Source organism: Vipera berus (genome assembly GCF_964194415.1).
Source record: "Vipera berus genome assembly, chromosome: 1".
NCBI lineage: Eukaryota > Metazoa > Chordata > Lepidosauria > Squamata > Viperidae > Vipera > Vipera berus.
This window is the reverse complement of record NC_138202.1, coordinates 44,852,080-44,872,954: the sequence shown is the minus strand read 5'-3', so window position 1 is coordinate 44,872,954 and position 20,875 is coordinate 44,852,080.

Below are 20,875 nucleotides of genomic sequence, written 5' to 3'. Positions count from 1 at the left end.
CGGAAGCCAATGCAGCTCAAGGAGCAGATGTGTTACATGGGAGTAATGGGAAACCCCCATCACAACTCGTGTGGCTGCATTTTGCACAGCTGAAGCCTCCGAGTGGTCCTCAAGGGCAGCCCCATGTAGAGAGCGTTGCAGTAGTCTAAATGGGAGGTCACGAGCGCATGAGTGACTGTGCATAGGGCATCTCGGTCCAGGTAGGGTCGCAACTGGTGCACCAGGAGAACCTGGGCAAAAGCCCCCCTGGTCATGGGTCTTATATGGTCTTTAAAACTGAGCCGCGAATCCAGGAGGACACCCAAGTTGTGAGCCCTATCAACGGGGGGTAACACCTCACCCCCTATCGTTAATGATGGAATAGTCTGGTTAACCCGAGATGCCGGTATGCACAGCCACTCAGTCTTGGCAGGATTGAGACGAAGCCTGTTTCTCCCCATCCAAACCCGGACCACCTCCAGGCAGCAGGACATCAGGGTGAGAGCATCACTGGGTTGGTTCGGAGTGGAGAAAAAAAGTTGGGTATCATCAGCATACTGATGATACCCCACCCCAAAACCACAAATGATCTCGCCCAGCGGCTTCATATAGATGTTGAACAGGAGGGGAGAGGGAACCGACCCCTGAGGGACTCCACAAACAAGAGGCCTTGGGGCGGATCTCTGCCCTCCCGTTGTTCTGAACCAGCCTGCTACCGGCCTTGCAATAAGGCAAACCCCTGTTCAAACAGTAGAGACTGGAGAGCGTCTAAGGCTGGAAAGCGTCTGCCAAGATTTATTACTCAAATAACAGAACAAGAAACAAAAACACTGGAACTTGAATCCTCAAACGGAAGGGTTGCTTTCAGCAACCAGCCCTTCCCCAAACACTCCTTTTATTTAGAGATCAGGGCGTGGCCTCCCTGTGCCTCCTCCCGAGGAGTCCCACAGCCTTTCTCTGTTTGTTCCTGCTCGACTGCCTCCTGCGTCGGGCGTCCTTGAACAGGGCCAGCTGTGGGTCATCATCCTCCGCACTATCGGGCTCACGCAGCTGAGAAGAGGGCCCCGGCTGGGGGCTCTGCGAAGCCTCCAAACCATCATCAGCCGGTTCGTCTTCCACACACTCCTCCTCCCCCTCATCTGAGTCATCCGAGGCATCTGGGACGGCTGCCGGACCCACAGGCTGGCCCTGAGTCACAACACCCGTCAACACTGACTGCGAGCGGCCCAGGAGATAGGAGGAGAACCACCATAAAACAGTGTCTCCCACTCCCAACCCCCTGAGACACCGCAGTAGAATACCATGGTCGATGGTATCTTCTAGCTATTGACTGAAATTCTGCATTCAATTGGGTGTATCTTTCTCTTTCTCCCTTACCTTTCACTTCCCTCCTTTCCTCAGCTATTTGTAAAGCTTCCTCAGACAGCCATTTTGCTTTCTTGCATTTCTTTTTCTTTGGGATGGTTTTATTTGCTACCTCTTGTACAATGTTGTGAACCTCCATCCATAATTCTTCAGGCACTCTGTCTATCAGATCTAATTCCTTAAATCTATTTGTCACCTCTACTGTGTATTCATCAGGGATATAATTTAGTTCATAGCTGAATGGCCTAATGCTTTTCCTTACTTTCTTCAATTTAAGCCTAAATTTTGCAACGAGAAGTTCATGATCTGAGCCACAGTTAGCTCTTGATCTTGTTTTTACTGACTGTATAGAGCTTCTCCATCTTTGGCTGCAGAGCACATTGTCAATCTGATTTCTGTATTGGCCATCTGGTGATGTCCATGTGTAGATCCATCTCTTGGGTTGTTGGAAAAGAGTGTTTGCTATGACTATCGTATTCTCTTGACAAAATTCTATCAGCCTGTGCCCTGCTTCATTTTGTACTCCAAGGCCAAACTTGCCTGTTATTCCGGTTATCTTTTGGCTTCCTACTTTAGCATTCCAATCCCCCATGATGATAAGGACATCATTTTTTGGTGTTAGTTCTATAAGGTGCTGTAGGGCTTCATAGAACCGGTCAATTTCATCCCCTTCAGCACCAGTGGTTGGGGCATAGACTTGGACTACTGTGATATTGAATGGCTTGCCTTGGATTCGCACTGAGATCATTCTGTCATTTTGGGGATTGTATCCCAGTATTGCTTTTCCTACTCTTTTATTGGCTATGAAGGCTACTCCATTTCTTCTGAGGGATTCTTGCCCATAGTAGTATACCTGATGGTCATCTGAATTAAATTCACCCATTCCTGTCCATTTTAGTTCACTGATTCCTAAGATGTCAATGTGCAGTCTTGTCATCTCTTGTTTGACCACGTCCAAGTTTCCTTGATTCATGGATCTTACATTCCAGGTTCCTATGGAGAAAAAATCTTTACAGCATCGGACTTTCCTTTCACCACCAGATACATCCACAGCTGAGCGTCCTTTCGCCTTTGGCCCAGTCACTTCATTTTTTCTGGTGCTACTAGTACTAGCCCTCTGCTCTTCCCCAGTAACATATTGGACACCTTCCACCCTGAGGGGCTCATCTTCCAGTGTCATATCTTTTTGCCTTTTGTTACTGTCCATGGGGTTTTCATGGCAAAGATACTGAAGTGGGTTGTCATTTCCTTCTCCAGTAGTTCACATTTTGTCAGAACTCTCTACTATGACCTGTCCATCTTGGGTGGCCCTTCATGGCATATCTCATAGCTTCATTGAGTTACACAAACCCCTTCACTGTGACAAGGCAGTAATCCATAAAGGGGATTGTTGGCTTACTGTTTATATTAATATTATTCAATATAAAATTGATATATCATATCATAAATATTCATTAGAATAACTATTTTTAAATACCTCTATACAAAGTGATACAACAGTTGAAACCACAATTATTCCCACCAGAAAAGGATAAAGTTTTGTCCGCAATTGTTTTTACTGGGCATTACTACTGACACTACTGTTGTGGACACTAAGTTGATGTTGAATTTAATCACGGCAGCAAGACTTTTAGTAGGGCAATATTGGAAGAAGGAAGAACTGCTGACTATAGAAGAATGGACTTTAAAAGTTTCCAACCTGGCGGAAATGGCAAAGATCTCAGCGTATTTGAAAGACCATTCGCAACAGAGATATATTGTGGAGTGGAAAAAATGGATTGACTATATCCAGAATAAATATGGGACTAAAAAGTTTCATTTAGCATTTGAATAAGTGCTGATGTGATATTTATACTGCTTGTGGTCATTTTATAAGAGTTAAAGTGCGATAGATTTAATAGTCTATTGTTGTTTGCATATGGTAGATTATGATTATCTCTACTTTTATACCTTGTATTTAGCTCTGGGAAGTCGGGGAGGGGGGAGGGAGAGGGAGGGAGGTGTTGGGGAGGGTTGGGAAGAGGGGAGGGGGTTGGGAGGGGTTTTGTTTTGTTTTTTTATAAATAAAATGTACTGTAAAACTGTTCAATAAAAAAAACAGTTGAAGTAACTTACCAAAATGATATTAATTGATTAAATATTGATTGTTTGACTGCTTAAGTTTGGTAAGGAAAGACACTCCTGATAAAAAAAATCAATCATTATAAAAGAAAAAGCAGCCATTCATAGGGAGGACTATGTAGTTGACAACTTAGTAATACAAGAAGAGAAAAACATTTGTTTAATTGATATGTTTACAAAATTCACAAGATACTGGTTGCTCTTTAGATCAGACATAGGGTTTTCTCATCGTTGAAGCTAAAGCTGGAAATGTAAAAGAATGTAAGTCTAGCATAAAATCAATCATTTCAATAAAATGATTATAAAACAGTATCATATTATAATGACAGTGCTCATTGACAAGAGCAAAAAAGTGCTTGCAGATCAGCCAGTTTCTTGGGGAAAATGTGCTGTTCACTCTCATGCAGAGTATAATTAATGTCTTTTTAAAAAGAAATAATTTCTGACTTGTTCAGCATGTGACAGTGCTATTATTAAAGTATAGTACATACTGCCATATAAGTATAAAATAACCAAAAAGAAAATAAAGGTTCCTTTTTGTCTTTCCCCAAAAAGGGGTTTCAGTGCCTTAATTTGTAAAATACAAGCCCTATTAGCTTTCATCATGATGTGGTGTGACACAAACCTCTGGAAGAGCTTTCAGAGAACATCAGTTCCACTTGTTACTGAGAGGGACCTATAACTTCATCAAGATGTTAATCTTTGTGCAAGTTTAGGGAACTACCTTAGCAACACTGGCAACTTCAAAAAAAATATTAAGCATTTATCACTCACCAAAAGTTCCAGCTATCATCTAATCTCTTCTCATATTTACATTCCAGTCTTTCTTTGAGGAACTCAAATTAGTACCCATACATGCTTTTTTCCTATTCCTAGTTTCCCATTGTCTGAGATAGTCCTGTTCATGTGAGAAAATCACACCATCTGCATACCAAAAGTCCTACATTCAATCCCTGTCATTTCCAGGCAAGAAAATATTCCTTTCTATACTTAGCATATGGCTAATCAGTGGCTAATTATGGCTAATACACACTGCTCATAATATTGAGCTTGGTATAAAACTGAAAAGCAATTTCCTAGGAATTCAGGTTTTATGGCTGTGTTTGTACCATCTACAGTTAACATTGTTCTTAGAACAGTTTAAAAGCTTTTATCACCACAAGCAACCAACATTAAGTTCTCAATATAGTAACATGGCCTAGCAACAAGTGTTACACTATGGTTAGGGATGATAGAAATTTGCTGTGAGAAACCTTGCAACTTAGCAGCAGACAAAGCAGCAGACACATGTAGTTTTAGTACTTTAAAATTCACATTTGTAGGGACAAAGAATCTAATATAACCCAGTGGGCTTTAGAACCTACAGTATATCCATTTTTTGAAGCACTCAAACTTAAATGAAAATCACGTATACAAGTCATAAATGATGAATGAAAGTATAGAACAAAAGTGGGATTTCCTAAGAATCTGAATTTGACTGGTGTTTTTAAGCTTGCCCACAACATAATCTTCTGCTAGAAGCAAGTGGGGCCAGGAAGGGAAGTACTAAGATATGTGAACAGGCATTGAACTAATAGCTCAAAGACAAAACTAAAATAATAAAAAAGACAAATTCAGGGTGTCAATGAAAATGGATAAATATAAATACTGCAATTGTTTTATTCAAAGTAAGATTAATCAATAAACTGAGTTCTTTCATAAATTAAAACAATGGCTATCCAAGATTCAGGATAGACAAAAAGAACTATTTCCTACAATTGTGAACTTCATGCTACTGCAAAGCATAATCATACCTTGGATGGATTTAAAATAAGATATTTTTATTTATTTATTCAGGATTTGAATATAATGTTTATATCCTAGTGTAAGATGTCAGTGTAAATCAACTCTAGTTTTTGGCATATCCTATGCAGCTATTACTTCTCTATCTTTCCTTTTCAATTTTTAACCAACACATTTATACAGTCAACATAATAATTCCTATTGTTCTATCTGTTTTCTATGAAAAGGCTGGTCTGAAATCCCTTGAGTTAGGAAAAACATAGCTCTAAAAAAATATATTATCTGTCCTTCTACTGTAGCCTCTCTGATGCAATCCCAGCTACAAATCTGAATGAAGTCAAACATTTCATCCAAAGCTGGATTGGAAGGCAGTGTTTTGTCATGTGTCCTGATTGGTTAACAAAGGATAAATCAAGATGGCAGTCAGAAATACAGAAAATATTATAACAAGTATGTAGATTTGAAACAGTTCCCAACTGGGAGGAACAGAGATCATGGTAACAGAGAGAACAAAAGCCAAGGCAAAGATTGATGTTGTTAACAAGATAAACATTCCCTTGTGGTGATGTTGCAATGCATTTAAACATGAAAGCATGTGGGGGAAGAAGATTTATTTCTCAAACATATAGCATGCATACAAGGTGGTGCTATTTTGGCATTAAGGCTTTATCCCACGAAACATTTTTCAATAATTTGTTTTTTAATACTAAGGCAGAGGAGAGGCAAGAGATCTCTCCCAATATAATCATGCATTGCTAATGTACAACAGGCGCCAGCATGTCTTGAGAATGTTTGTCATAGCAGCTGGGATGTTCAAGCGTTCAACAAGTTGGAAGCAGACAATTACATTCAGAAAGGAGCTGTCAAAGGAATGTGGGCTTCGATCATAACACCTCCCATACAAACTCAGCCAGAACTGATTATGAACAAGTTGGTTTCAAGACATCTGGAGGGGGAATATCAATTTTAATCAACTATGTTCCTGTCTTCCTTTTGGGTAATATGCAAAGAAATGAAGAAATAACTATTACACCAATAGTATATAATCAACAGATTCATGAGATTAAAATAGCCAACTTCTTTTTGTCTCTCATAATTGAATAAAAATCATCACCATCACTGTTATTCTTTTATGGGAGAAGATACCATAATGCATCCTGATGCATGTACTATAGATCTGTGTAAGGAATTCAGAGTTGCCACAGGGATGCTGCAGGGTTGCTGAGGGACTGCTTTAGGAGATGGGGGGGAGGGCCTGGGAGGGACAGCTCAGGCCACATGTAGTGTTGCAGGTGTGAGAAAAAAATGGGTGCAACTTACTGGAGCAACTTGCGAGCTTCCCTGCCAGCTTCCCTATTGAGTTTGCTTGTGAGAAGCCAGCAGAGATCACAAAAGGTAATAATGTAGTCAATGCTCTCTGCAACATCATAACTGCAAATTAGACACTGAGGCACTATGTTGTTCTTAGTTTATGGCCAAAGCATATCTTAATTAGAAGCAAATTCAAGAATTTAAAGCACAATAATTATTGGAGCCAATTTCTATAAAAATAAATTTGCAAATAGCACTATTTTCTTATAATAGATGTGTGAGCAATATTCTTTTCCAGATTTGAATTTAACAACTATATGCGTCATGCAATATTTTTGTTAAGTATTATGAAATTGGGAAATTTTCTTATGTTCTTATTGTAAAGGGTTTTTTTCCCCTTTCCCTAGATTAACACCAATTCACATTAGCTTCAGATTAGTCTCCCACTATTTCAATAAATAATATAAAAACTTAGTTCATCTTACTACATCATTACATCGCTATATATTTTGATAACATTCTCAGAATAGATTACATCTTTTGAACGAGCATATTTGTTTATGAAAATGATAGCAAATCATTCACTTCAGTATTTCCATTCTTTATAGAAGCTTTTGAAATTAACCTCAACATAATTCAATCCACTTGCTCCAAAGATAAACTACTAATCCAAAGTAGGGAAAAATATAGAAAATTTAAAAATTAAATATTCCTTACTGCAAAGACTTGAATTATTTCATGGAGCTAGTGCAGAGAGATAGAGAAAGAAAACAGACATCCAAAATTCTGAAGAGATTTTTCAAATTAGATTGGATTACAGAATAAATCTGTTTCCTCTCATTCAGCCTGATGCTTTTATTTTTTTCCAAAAGAGATAAGAATTTTAAATAAATTATAAAGGTAGACTGTAGAATTCTTGCAATTATTTATGAGATGATCAAAGGAGGGGCTACCAGAATTTGGTTGCAAAAGTTCAAATACAGAGAAACAAAGAGATGTTCTAGCATACATCCAAATTTTTGCAACCCTGTTAACCCCAACAAAGAAATCTGCATGAATGTCATGCCTTTCATTGTACAAGCTTATCTCCAAGAGTCAGCCTTCTCCCTGGTTCACTACACAGCTCAGTTAAATTGGAATGGGAAAACATCAGCCATTTGGTTCTTGTAGTCCTTGCTAAAGGAAAGTCTAGAGTTTGTTGGAGAATGTACCCCATCATCTGCCCACAGAGAAAGACCATTTCTAGTATCTGTATTAAATCTATTACACAACCAGTTTACGCTCTGTAATAAATACAGATAATCCCCCAACCACTTGTTCATCAGCCATTCAAAGTTACAACAGCATTGAAAAACAAGACTTCCTACTAGTTCTCAAAGTTGCAGCTGTCACAGGATTCAGACCCTTCATGAGGTGATCACAACAATTTCAGTGTCCTCTCATTGCCATTTGTGACCTTCAGAGCTGGCAAAGTTAATGAAGGAGCCAGCAGGAAAGCACAAGTCACGGTCATATGATGTTAAGTTAGTGTCTTCACGAGACATCATGCTTAACGACTGTGCTGCTTACTGACAGAGTTGCCAGCTGCTATTGCAGTCGGTAACTGATGGAAACTTTTGTTTCAATCAGGGAGGCAGGTAGTATTCATCCAAAGATTGGGGAGAGAAGGCATTATGTAATTTATAAAATATTAGCTACGTATATTTCTAAAGCACTAGATACAATACATCTCTAAGTTAAAAAGAGGAACAAGTTGTGGTAAATAATCAATATTCAAGCAATATGTTTTTCATAAGAGAAATATGAAAAGCCAATAACATTTTGTATTTCCCATCTATAAGTTATCCTGCAAGCCTAAATCTTGTCCATATTTGCTTTTAAGCTCAGTAAACAGAATATTTATTGAATGGCTCTGTAAAGTATATATTAGCCACTGCTTACTTATTTTTTAACTCAATAGAAATATTGAATTGTATTATGTGAGATGGCTGGCTATATAATAATAATATAATAATAATAAAGTTGGAAGGGACCTTGGAGGTCATCTAGTCCAACCCCCTGCTCAAGCAGGAAACCCTATACCATTTCAGACAAATGGCTGTCCAGTCTCTTCTTAAAAACTTCCAGTGTTGGAGCATTCACACCTTCTGGAGGCAGGTTGTTCCACTGATTAATTGTTCTAACTGTCAGGAAGTTTCTCCTTAGTTCTAGGTTGCTTCTCTCTTTGATTAGTTTCCATCTGTTGCTTCTTGTCCTGCTTTCACACGCTTTGGAGAATAGCTTGACTCAATCTTCTTTGTGGTAGTCCCTGAGATATTGGAACACTGCTATCATGTCACCCCTCGTCCTTATCTTCATTAAACTAGAGATACCCAATTTCAGCAACCATTCCTTATATGTTTTAGCCTCCACAACTCTAATCATCTTTGTTGCTCTTCTCTGTATTATTTCTAGACACTCAATATCTTTTTTACATCATGGTGACGAAAACTGGATGAATTATATAAATTTGCTAAATAAATAAATTTGAGCAACTGTGAAAAGTGTTTTTCACCTTGCTGGCATGGAAATTCATACCATTTCTCCTTCATCGTGGAATGGTCTTCAGGAAAGTAAGTAGTTGCCCAACCCAAAATTTGCTTTATTAATAAAATCTGGAAAACTCTTTTACAGATTCTCTCTTTTTTCCTATCTCTCTCTCATATATACATATACATATACATATACATATACATATACATATACATATACATATACATATACATATACATATACATATACATATACATATACATATACATATACATATACATACGGTATACACAGGGCTTTTTTGTCATAGAATGCTCAAACGGATGGAACCTTGTAGGGTAGGCAAGGTGGGTTGTATGACGTGACAGTTCTGGCACCTTTTTCTTTTACAAAACACACACACAGAGACACAGACACAGACACACACAGACACATACACACACAGAGAGATACACACACACACACACACACACACACACATTTGCTTTGTCACCATAGAAGCAGGACCAGATATTTTGGGGACTAAGCTTTTCTACTGCAGCATTTAAAAAACAAATAAATACCTTACTGAACTACTGAAGCGCATTCTTACATTTTCCACACATACATAGGTGTGATTAAAAAGAGACACCTACAGAGTGGCAACAACATAAAAAGCAGCATAAATCAGCCATTGTTTACTAAGACAAAATGTCTGCACAAAAGAATGATTGAAAGCAGCAATCAAGAGAGTTTTGATGTATTTAAAATTAAAAATAACTGCATTTACAATATGGACATAAAAGGGTGTGAGGAAGTGTGAAAATTCACTGAAGCAAACATTCAGTATAAAAGCTGTCTTAAAAGCCAGGTACTGGATTATTTGATGCAGTCAACAGACTGTAAAAGAAGATCCAAAAATTGATTGCTCTTTTTCAGTAACCTTTATAGTTCCAGATGGCATTTGGCTGGTCGTAGAAGATTAGAGAAACTTCCTTTTATATTAAGAACTTGGATTCAGTTCAGCAAATGTGGTTCTCAAATTATCTCTCATATCTTTTACAAAAATGGCCAATTGTAGAATTGGGCATTTCTCCATGTCTTCATTGCAGATAATGTTGTTTGAAAGATAAATTCAGACAATATAATTCATTCAGATCCTTTTGTCTCTTCCTGACCATGTGCAGATGGTAGGTATAATGTATTGGGTTTTTTTTTGCTTGTGCAGATTCATGTGTCTGTTTAAATGCTGCATTAACAATTGCTCAATGGTGTGTGTGTGTGTAATGGTAACTGCCTAAGCCAGACTTGCTGTCTCCAGGGCTATCATTGGTAGATTTGAGGTGGGAATGGGCTCCTTCAAACCTATTGGTCGCCGCCTAGAGGCCAACCATCTAAATAACTGCACAGCAGCTACTGTTTTGCTTCTGTTCCAATTTTACTTCAATAAACCTTGTTCCTGTTGAATGCCTGCATCTTGTTCACTGCGACCGAACCGAATACATAACACTGGCAACAAAGGTGGGCTTGTGCTGCATCTTTGGAAGAGTCTGAAGTCACTTGGGTGTGAGGCCAGAACAGAGCCTGGCAGGAACTACGTTCACCCCCACGGTTTGCCAGCAAGCCATGCTGGAGACCACCACACCTAGGGATCAGTCCCAGGGCCCAAACAGAAGCCAGCAGCATGAGGCAACGAGAGAAGCAGGAAGCAAAGAAGACTATTCACAATGGCGAAGGTCAGCAAGCTTGAAGAGTTTGACGTAACGCATCTGGAGAGATGGACATTCTACATCTCCAGGATGGAGAACTACCTAAGGGCAAATCAAGTCACCGAAGATGGTCTGAAGGCCGCAACACTTCTCTGTGTGTGCGGGCCTGCAACATTCGACATTGCTGAGAACTTGGTCGCACCAGCACAGCTGGAGTCCGTTACTTACGCAGACCTGAAGAAACGGCTTGGTGACCATTTTCAACTGAAGCTGTCAGTGATAGCGTGGAGGCATGCCTTCGAACAGCAAGAACAACAAACCAGTGAGACAGCCACAGAGTTCATCGCGGCGTTGAGGCAGGCATCTCATCTTTGTTAGTTCACGAACTTGGAAGAAAGACTTCGAGACCGCCTTGTCTGTGGACTCAGGAGCAGAGAGCTCCAACAAAAACTTTTCACAAAGGAGACTCTCTCGCTCCAGGAAGCTTTGAAAGAGGTCATGGCAGACAAATCCACCAGTGGGGCTGTGAAGGCGTTGCGGCCTGCCAAAAGCACACTGTGTGCAGAAGCCATCCACCATGAGGATGCCGAGCAATGAGAAGACATTGAATCTGACCATGAAGTTGACAGGATTCAACAACACCAAGACAAGGAACTGAGACCCTCTGATAAGGCAGTTCCCTTCCTTTGATTTTTGGGCTGCAGAGGCCTCCATCAATGAGCGGACTGCAGATTCAGGACAGCCACTTGTTGGGCCTGTGGGGAATCAGGCTACATCGCCGCCATCTGTAGAGGGCACCAGAAGGACTGCCATCTGGACGAGCTGTTCAGGAGAGGTACCGGGGCCCAGGGCAACATAGAGTAGGGTTCTGCTCCAGCCGCAGGAGTGCCTGCCTCACGGGAGCTTGCCGCCCACTCAAACAAAAACTTCGACTACAAGTCAAGCTGCAAGGTGTTCCTTGCAGAATGGAACTGGACACTGGTTCAACTGTATCTATTAGTTCCCTTGAGACCTTCTGGTTCATTTGCAGCCACAGCAAGAGGTGGGCCAAACTTCAGCCATCTCATATTATTTTAATGAACTTCCAGAATTCCTGAGTAGCCGTCAAAGGCAAGGCCACTTTGGCCATAAAATTCAAGGGGGGTTGGGGGGGCCTAGATGTCATTGTGGTGGAGGGCCAGAGAACAAGCCTCATTGGGCTTGATTGGTTTGATGCATTGGGCATTCAAGTAACCAGAATTCACTGGACACAAGCATTGAACTTGGTGTCAGTCTGCAAGGACAGACGTTTTTGACACAAGCCTGGGAGAGTACAAGGACCCTCCGATAGCTTTTAAGCTTGATCCCTCTGTAAGCCCCATCGTGTGTGTTAGAATATGTTGTTGAAAAAATGGTTTGTTTAACAGAGTATTATTAATACACAGTGGAAGTTGTACTGGGACTTTTAGGCAAACAGTAATGCACTAACACGAGTTTTATAACTTATTTTTACTCAGACAACAAAAAGAAACACAGTAAGAAATAGTCCAAGTATCAATCCAATATCATGCACATAAAAGTCAGTCCATAAAAACATAGTATCAAAATACAAAAGCTGCTTACCAATATCAAAAACAATATACACTGTAGCAAGCAGTTGATTCTTGAGAGAATAAATATCAAGTTAGCAAACAAGAGAACAAGAGGTATCCAAACACTAACATCAAACACATATACAAGAACAACTATGTGTAACATCTAACTCTCTTTTATGTGGAATAATTACAGCCACACCCTTAGGCCGTTTAACTCCTTAAAGGTGCTTTTACTCCATTATATAATATTGTCACCCAAATCAAGTTTAATCTCTAACAGTGTGCCTTTTGTGTTAAAGCACAAAATTGATGCAGAGCTGGACAAGCTGGTCAGTCAGGGGGTACTACAGCCCGTAGATGATGGAGAGTTGGAAACTTCTATTGTTACACCACTGAAGGCCAATGGGAAGGTCAGGATTTGTGCTGATTACAAGTGCACCATTAACCAGGCACTGAAGCAACATGCATTCATGGTGCCAGTCGTTAGCCACATCTTGGCATCGCTGCAAGGGGGTAGTGTGTTTGCTAAGTTAGATTTGGCACTGGCCTATCAGCAGTTACCAGTGGATGAGGCCACAGCGGCCACACAAACAATTGTGACACATAAGGGGGCTTTTAAGGTCAAGTGCCTCTAATTCAGGGTTAGAGTAGCCCCAGGGATCTTCCAGGGAGTAATGGAGTGTACGCTCAAGGGTATTCCGGGGGTCTGCCCCTATTTTGATGATGTACCCATTCACCAGAGAGTCCACTGAGGTCCTGGTAGGGTGGCTCAAAGCTGTCCTTCAGCTGTTCCATGCAGTGGGGCTCAGGTTGAGGAAGGACAAATGCAAAATTGGAGTTCCTTCCACTGAATTCCTGGGGTTCCGAATCAATGCCGAAGGCATCCATCCTGCAGAGTTGAAGATGAAGGCTATTCAGCTGGCACCAAGTCCCAGGTCTAAAAGAGAGCTCCAAGCATTCCTGGGCCTCCTAAATTTTTACTAGGCATTCCTTCCTAACAAAGTTGCAGTGGCAGAGCCGTTACCCTGTGGAAATGGACCAAGGTTCAGGAAAACAGTTTTAAGGTGGTAAAATCACTACTGTCCTCAAATTCAGTACTCACACACTTTAATGAAAACTTATGGGGTTGGAGTGGTACTAGCCATTTGTCAGCTTAGTCCCCTATTGCTTACCATTCAAGGACCTTGTCCTCAGCTGAGTGCAATTATGCTCAGATTGACAAAGAGGCCTTGGCCATCGTGGCTGGGGTTAAAAAATTCCACGACTATTTGTATGGCTGCCATTTTACAGTCTTTATTGACCACAAACCATTGCTGGGACTATTCACCACAAATAGGCAGATGCCTCAAATACTTTCCCCTAGAATGTTAAGGTGGTCCATTTTTATGTCAGCCTACAGCTACAGGCTGATCCACAAACCCGACAAAGACATGGGCCACACAGATGGCCTTAGCAGGTTGCCATTGCCACATGTGGAGCCAAATCTGGCTCCAGCCGCTCGCATCTTGTCTATTCAAGATTTGCCAGAATTTCCTCTCCATGCAGGGGATGTCGCTGCAGAAACAGCAGCAGACAAAACCTTGAGCAGGGTGCTATCCTGTTTTCACACCGGATGGCTGGAAAATAGCCCAGGAACAGAGTTCCAGAGCTACTTCTCATGAAGAAATGAGCTTTCAGCTCATAAGGTGTGCATTCTTTGGGGAAGTAGGGTTATTGTCCCCAGTTCATTAAGGCACAGAGTTATCCAGTCTCTGCATGAGGGCTTTCCGGGTATCGTCCGGATGAAGGCACTGGCATGGAGCTACCTCTGGTGGCCAGGGTTAGATAAGGCTATTGAGGCCCAAGTACACAGGTTTTACACGTCTCAACAGTCCAGACCAGAGATGCCACAGGCCCCTGTCCACCGATGGGAGGAGACTCATACGCTGTGGTCAAAGATCCATGTTGACTTCGCTGGGCCCTTTCAGGGACAGTTGTTTTTGATAGTGGTCGACAGCCACTCTAAATGGTTGGAAATAATTCCCATATCCACTATGACTACTGCTAGGACCAGGTGCTTAGAAAACCTTTTGCTACACATGGGCTGCCAGACGTCTTAGTCTCCGACAACGGGGCCCAGTTCACAGTGTCCGAATTTCAGGGATTCCTTAGGGCCAACCTCATAAGGCATACGACGTCAGCTCCTTTTCACCCCTCAACGAATGGGCAGGCAGAACACATGGTGTGTATGACGAAAGAGTCACTAAAACACATTGTTTCAGGGGATTGGCACCATAGGCTGGCTGATTTCTTGCTATGCCAGCACACTACGCCATGCACGGCCATGGGCAAAAGCCCAGCAGAGCTTCGTTGGGGGAGAAGACTGATCACAAAACTGGACCAGTTGCACCTGGACAGAGTAGCAGCAGACACCACATGCCCAAAGGCACTAAGGGGGTTGCAAGTGGGTGATAGGGTATGGGCTCAGAACTACGGGCATGGGGCTTTGTGGGTGCCCACTAAAATTGTTAAGGTCTCAGGACCCCTCTCCTACGAGGTGGTCCTGGAAGGGGGGGTGGGTTTTTCACCGACATATTGATCAGCTGCAACGGCAGTTTGCTGAACAGTCACTAACCAAGGACTCCCCAGAGAGTCCACAAGAAGAGCTGCCAGCCAGCAGTCTAATAGAGCAGCTCACATGCTCTGAGAATTCTTTCAGACATTACAACGGGGACGTGGCCGTAGATGGAACCAATCCGGAAGTTCCAATTGCATCCCCAGATGGGAAAGGAAAAACCGAACTGTGCAGCAGCCCTGCTGACCCCGCTATCCAACTGGACTTTGGTTTGGGCCAACCCGGAAGAGCCAGCCAAAGGAACTTGAGTCATTTCAACTCAATCGAACACAAGAGTCCCGGTCTACCCAGCCCGGCAGGCAAGCAGGTAGACCGGGAGCTCCCCAGAACCCCAGACATTCTGAACGGTCTCATCAATTACCGAAATATCTTCAAGATTATGTTAGTAAATAACGTGTGTACCATCTAGGGGGGAGAGATGTAATGTATTGGGGTTTTTTGCTTGTGCAGATTCACGTGTCTGTTTAAATGCTGCATTAACGATTGATCAATGGTGTGTGTGTGTAACGGTTACTGCCTAGGCCAGACTTGGTTTCTCCAGGGCTATCATTGGTAGATTTGGGGTGGGAATAGGCTTCTTCAAACCTATTGGTCCCCACCTAGAGGCCAACCATATAAATAGCTGCACAGCAACTACTGTTTTGCTTCTGTTCCTGTTTTACTTCAATAAGTCTTGTTCCTGTTTGAATGCCTGCATCTCGTTCACTGCGACCAAACCAAATACATAACAGTAGGGACTTTTTTCCAGGTGATTTACTAATGTATATTGCTCATGTTTTCCAATAGCATATTTGCTCCTTTTGCTACTTTCCAAGCAATTTAAAATAGGGTGGTTTTTTTCATCTGGCTAATTTAACAATCCAAATATGTTGTAAAGTGAAACTAGTTTGGAGTTTTAAAAAATAATGTTTCTGAAGCTTCATATGAAGAAGGGAGGTTTCTGTTCCTAAAAATACTGTCTCCTACATACCAGACCAATTCATAACTTCATCTCTTACTTCACATATTCATAATATAATGTAATCTACCACCGACTGGGTTAAAATGATATCTCCACTCTAGCTCTTGACAATGCTGAATTCTCCTCAAACAAGGAATAAACAAAATTAGATTGAGTGCAGAGTAATTATTCTATTGAATTTACTAGGAAACAAAATTGTGCTTAACTTTGGATACTTCTGCAAATATTTTACAAGGACAAAAAGAGGCAAAAAGTAACAGAGGATGCAAGTAATATAATAAGAAAACATTGGTAGATATTTCTCTGTCTTGTTATGGAAAGACATGCTTCCCTGAGGAGGGGGCTGGACTAGATGACCTCCAAGTTCCCTTCCAACTTATTATTATTATTATTATTATTATTATTATTATTATTATTATTATTATTATTATTATTATATGGAGGTGGTGACCCTCATCAAACTCATGAGGAAGGAAGGGAGGAAGGAAGGAAGGAAGGAAGGAAGGAAGGAAGGAAGGAAGGAAGGAAGGAAGGAAGGAAGGAAGGAAGGAAGGAAGGAAGGAAGGAAGGAGATGTGATGTCTGTCTCTCTGTAACTGTGATTAATAAAAAATTTATATGATTAAATCTATAATATAATGCTGAACAGTGACACAGAATAGATGTATGTTGTATAGATCTGAAAGCATGACTGTCTTTAGCAGTCACTAAGGACAATCTGGTTCTTTAAATTGATTTCTTAATATCGTTCCTAAATTTGCATAGCTGCCAACCACTTTGGACATGTTCATCATCCTGTTTTCTATGAAAAATGGATATATATTTTTTATTTTAATCCCATTTATATCCCGCCCTTCTCTGAAGACTCAGGGCGGCTTACAATATAAGCACAAATCAATGTGCTTAGCAATAGCATATATTAGGATATATTGAAATGAACTGTTTAATTGCTACAAATCTATCTAGAATACTTCTGCAAAAATCTCCTTAAAGCTGCAATCCTATATCCATTTACATGGAACTAAACTGCAGTAAAGCCAATGGGACATACATTTTAAAATATTGCATTATAAGGAAATCAGGGGAGACATTTCAGGGGAGATATTCCAAGGAGACATTTCTACTTTCTAGGTCAATGCTTCGACTCAATTCATCAGTCTCCAAACAAAAGTCCATAATAAGAATCGTCAAGGCAATTTTTACAATTAATCAATCTAAATGTAATTGATTTCACAAAAACATGGGAATTTTATCCTGAGAAAGAATGGAGCAGCTAGCTTGAGAAATGACAGTGATGACTCATACATTATTATTCTATTCATTATTCCAGATCAAAATGATAATTTGTAATTGTATCCACATATATAGTCTCAAAGGTTACTATAACTAGGGATGCTGGAGGGGGTCAACAGCATCAACCTGAGAGGCTGAGCTGAATAGTATGCTCTTCTTCCCTTTTTAGCAATGCATTCTAAACATAGCCCTCACCATTCATATGCTATTGATGTTCTCTATAATTATGTTCTCAAAAATTGCTTATTTTCCATGTAATGCATCATCTAGGATTGTTTACATCATCAACAACACAATCATCATCATTTTATGTGAAATTATGGAAAGGGTTTCATTGAAGATATTGATAGATCAAACCAATATATCTCCTATCCCTTTCCAGCTCCTCCTATTGTTTCTAATACCCATCAGTGTGAATGACCATTATCCAATATGGATAAGACTTCCCTGCATAAACTAGACTGTGTGTCATATGGCAATGGGGATATATAAATGGGGATATATAAAAGGGGTTGAAATATGAAACAAGAGGAAATGGCCCTATTACATATCAAAGCATGCTGTAGAGTTAAAGCAAGAATTAGAGAAGTAGAAAGAACAAAACAGAGTAAGTGTGGAGTGCACTTAAAACAGAGAAAAAGGCAAGACTATCAGAAATAGTAGCAAGAAGCCTAAAAAGGAAATTAACTTAAACTTCTAACACAAGAGACAAGATTCAAGGAAGACTGAGTGAACGTAGGATCAACAGTCTTGAGTTGTCTGCCTAAAATAAATACAAAGATATTATCTACACCAAGCAAGTTTGCAAATTTCCTGTCTATCTATAAATACCACAAGTTCATATCGCTACACACATGTCTCTATGTGATATATAGATCAAGCTCTATTCTTCAAAAAACAGTAAGAGTCCTGGCTGAAGAACCAACCATGTGGGTTTGTAAGAGAAAAGGGCAAGTATTATCGTGAGGGCAGCCAGACTCTATTGTTTTATATTTGTACTCAAGGATCATTGCAGTTAAAGGGAAATATATGTTTAGAAAGACTCAGTGGTTTTTAGTTTGTACTAATGTAAACAGAAACAAAGTTTTAAAACATTAAAATCTTGGGAGGGGGATTATCTCGGAATTAAATAAACATGGCATGTAATCTATCAACAATATAAATAATAGTAGTAATACCAACATGTCATTAAAAAAACAAAAAGCAGAAGGATATGTTTTACCAGAACAATATTTTAAATTTTCTACTTGGCACTAACAGACGTTTAATATTTTTCTAATCTATGACATATGGTCTTCTGACATTGCACATTATTTGCATGCCCAATAAAACACTTCATTAATCAAACATGCTGATGCTGCTTGAGCTACTGGCTCCAAGTTCTTGCTACACAGTCATTTACTTGAAATATTTTCTCTTTTAAAGCAAACTACCCTTGTCACTTTATCAGGAGCCACTTACTCTAATCAAGTTGTCACAAGGCTAAGGGAAATCAGAGCCTTAAAATGGAACAAAAGCTCATGCTTTCTTGCTGTTTCTTGATTTGTTGCCTTTGAAGGTTTTCCAGAGTATGCAGTTGCCCACATTTGGCAGATGAGAGCCATATGCCATATAACATCAGTTCCCAATCACTGTTCACAATGATGCATATTACATGGTGATATAATTTGAAGGCATGAAGATGGTCCATTTATTGTTTCTGTTTATTTTTATTTTAAATGCATTTCTTTCTAGAACATTCTTCAAGTTTCATTTTAAAATTATGATTACAGAGACATACAGAGAGAGGGAGAGAGAGAGAGAGAGAGAGAGAGAGAGAGAGAGAGAGAGAGAGAGAGAGAGAGAGAGAGAGAGAGAGAGAGAGAGAGAGAGAGAGAGAGAGAGAGAGAGAGAGGAGAGAGAGAGAGAGTCTTTATACTAAGGCAGAAGATTTGGGGCAAATTATAAACCTTAATGATACCAATCATTTTTTTCCAACGTTTAGTGAGCACTAATTTAGAATGCTAACAAATATGTAAAAGTAGTGAAAACGTTATAAATTAAATTGGAATCATTATTTATTTCATGAAATAATAACTTTCACTTGTAGAGGAAACTGGCACCTTAATTATTTGGAGTGCTGAGAATACCACTATCACTGCTGGATTATTAACTTCTGAAGATTTAAAACACTGATTATCACTTTATCATGTTTTTGTAAAAATAATTATTTAGACTTGGAGTTTCCAGGACCCCAAACAGGATAAAGAATGAGAAAAGAAATGAAAAATGAAATTTACTATTCTAGGTCTATAACTAAAAAGCAAACAAATACGACAAATGATCCAATTCTGAGATAAATTAGACTGGTCTACAAATTTTGGGAAATTATCGACCTCTGAGATAAAATGTATTAATTCTTATATATTTTGATTTGATGAATTAGAAAACAGGTGATAAGGGTGCTTGTTGGCTAAAGTTTTCAAGATATTTCACAATAAAGATTTATACACAGGCGAGTATATTTGCTTTCAAGGGAGGGAGGTGTCTAAAGATCATGATGCCTTGTAACTTCTCAACAAAGTATGGTAGAACAATGAAAATGATACCATGTGGAAGTGTATAAATTTATCTTCACTTTGAGACTAAAGATTATTACCTAGCTGTAATTTATTGTTCTTTTATTGCAAGGTACTTTTGTCTTGGTCAGATCTACACATCCTACAGTTACATCTGGCAGCTTGTGAAAGTGTCATTGCCTAACATTTCCAAGGAACAGTTGCATGATATTTTCCCTCAGAAGCTAAGATGCCACAAAACTGTGTAAACAATGTAGATAACTTCTTCTACATTTGTGGTGAGGTTACATTTGCATCTCAAAAGTGCAGTTTGATGGCATTGGTAAAAAAAAGCATACCACCTATATTTTGGATGCAAAAGAGGGGATCAGGACAAGAGTTGGGCCAAGAAGAAAATATCCAAGCCTTTTGCAGTCCCAATGGTCTTTTTGCATGGTTCCCCTGATTGCAAAAAGGATTTGAGGAAAGAAGTGGACCATGGAATATCCAAAGATTCCATCCGCACTGCTTCATATTCCCCATAGTGAGGAGTTGCCAATTCCAGATCTACCAGAATCCTACTCTGTAGACGAAACTGCCAGCCCGCATGCTGGACGTGTCACCCGGAAGCCACGCCCACCCCATTGCTGGCAATGGCAAAACAGACCCAATACGTCTCGTGATGTCACATGACATCGCGAGTGTGACATGTCTGCTCTAGACTCAGATGATGAGAAAGATGATGAACAGGATGCAGTTGATCCAGAGCCATTGATGTCAGCAGACCCAAACTTTAGCCCACCGTATGCTCCTCCTGAACCACATCTAATTTCACAGAGTGAACTAAATGACCTGGTCAGGGATTTGGAATTGCCTAAGAGTAAGGCAGAGCTACAGATTACAACACTAGAACCTTGTCATTTAATCTGATGTTAGAGCTTGTCAGTTTTTCATGCAAAAAGCATGAAAATGTTACATGAAAAACCAATAAATGAATGGAAAGTTATGTTCTTGGTATCAATAAAAAGATAAATTTATAATGACCAGTGTTATCAATTGTGCACAACATTACAGTGGTCACTGCGTAGCCTGGGCACAATAGAGCTAGATAAGATTCAG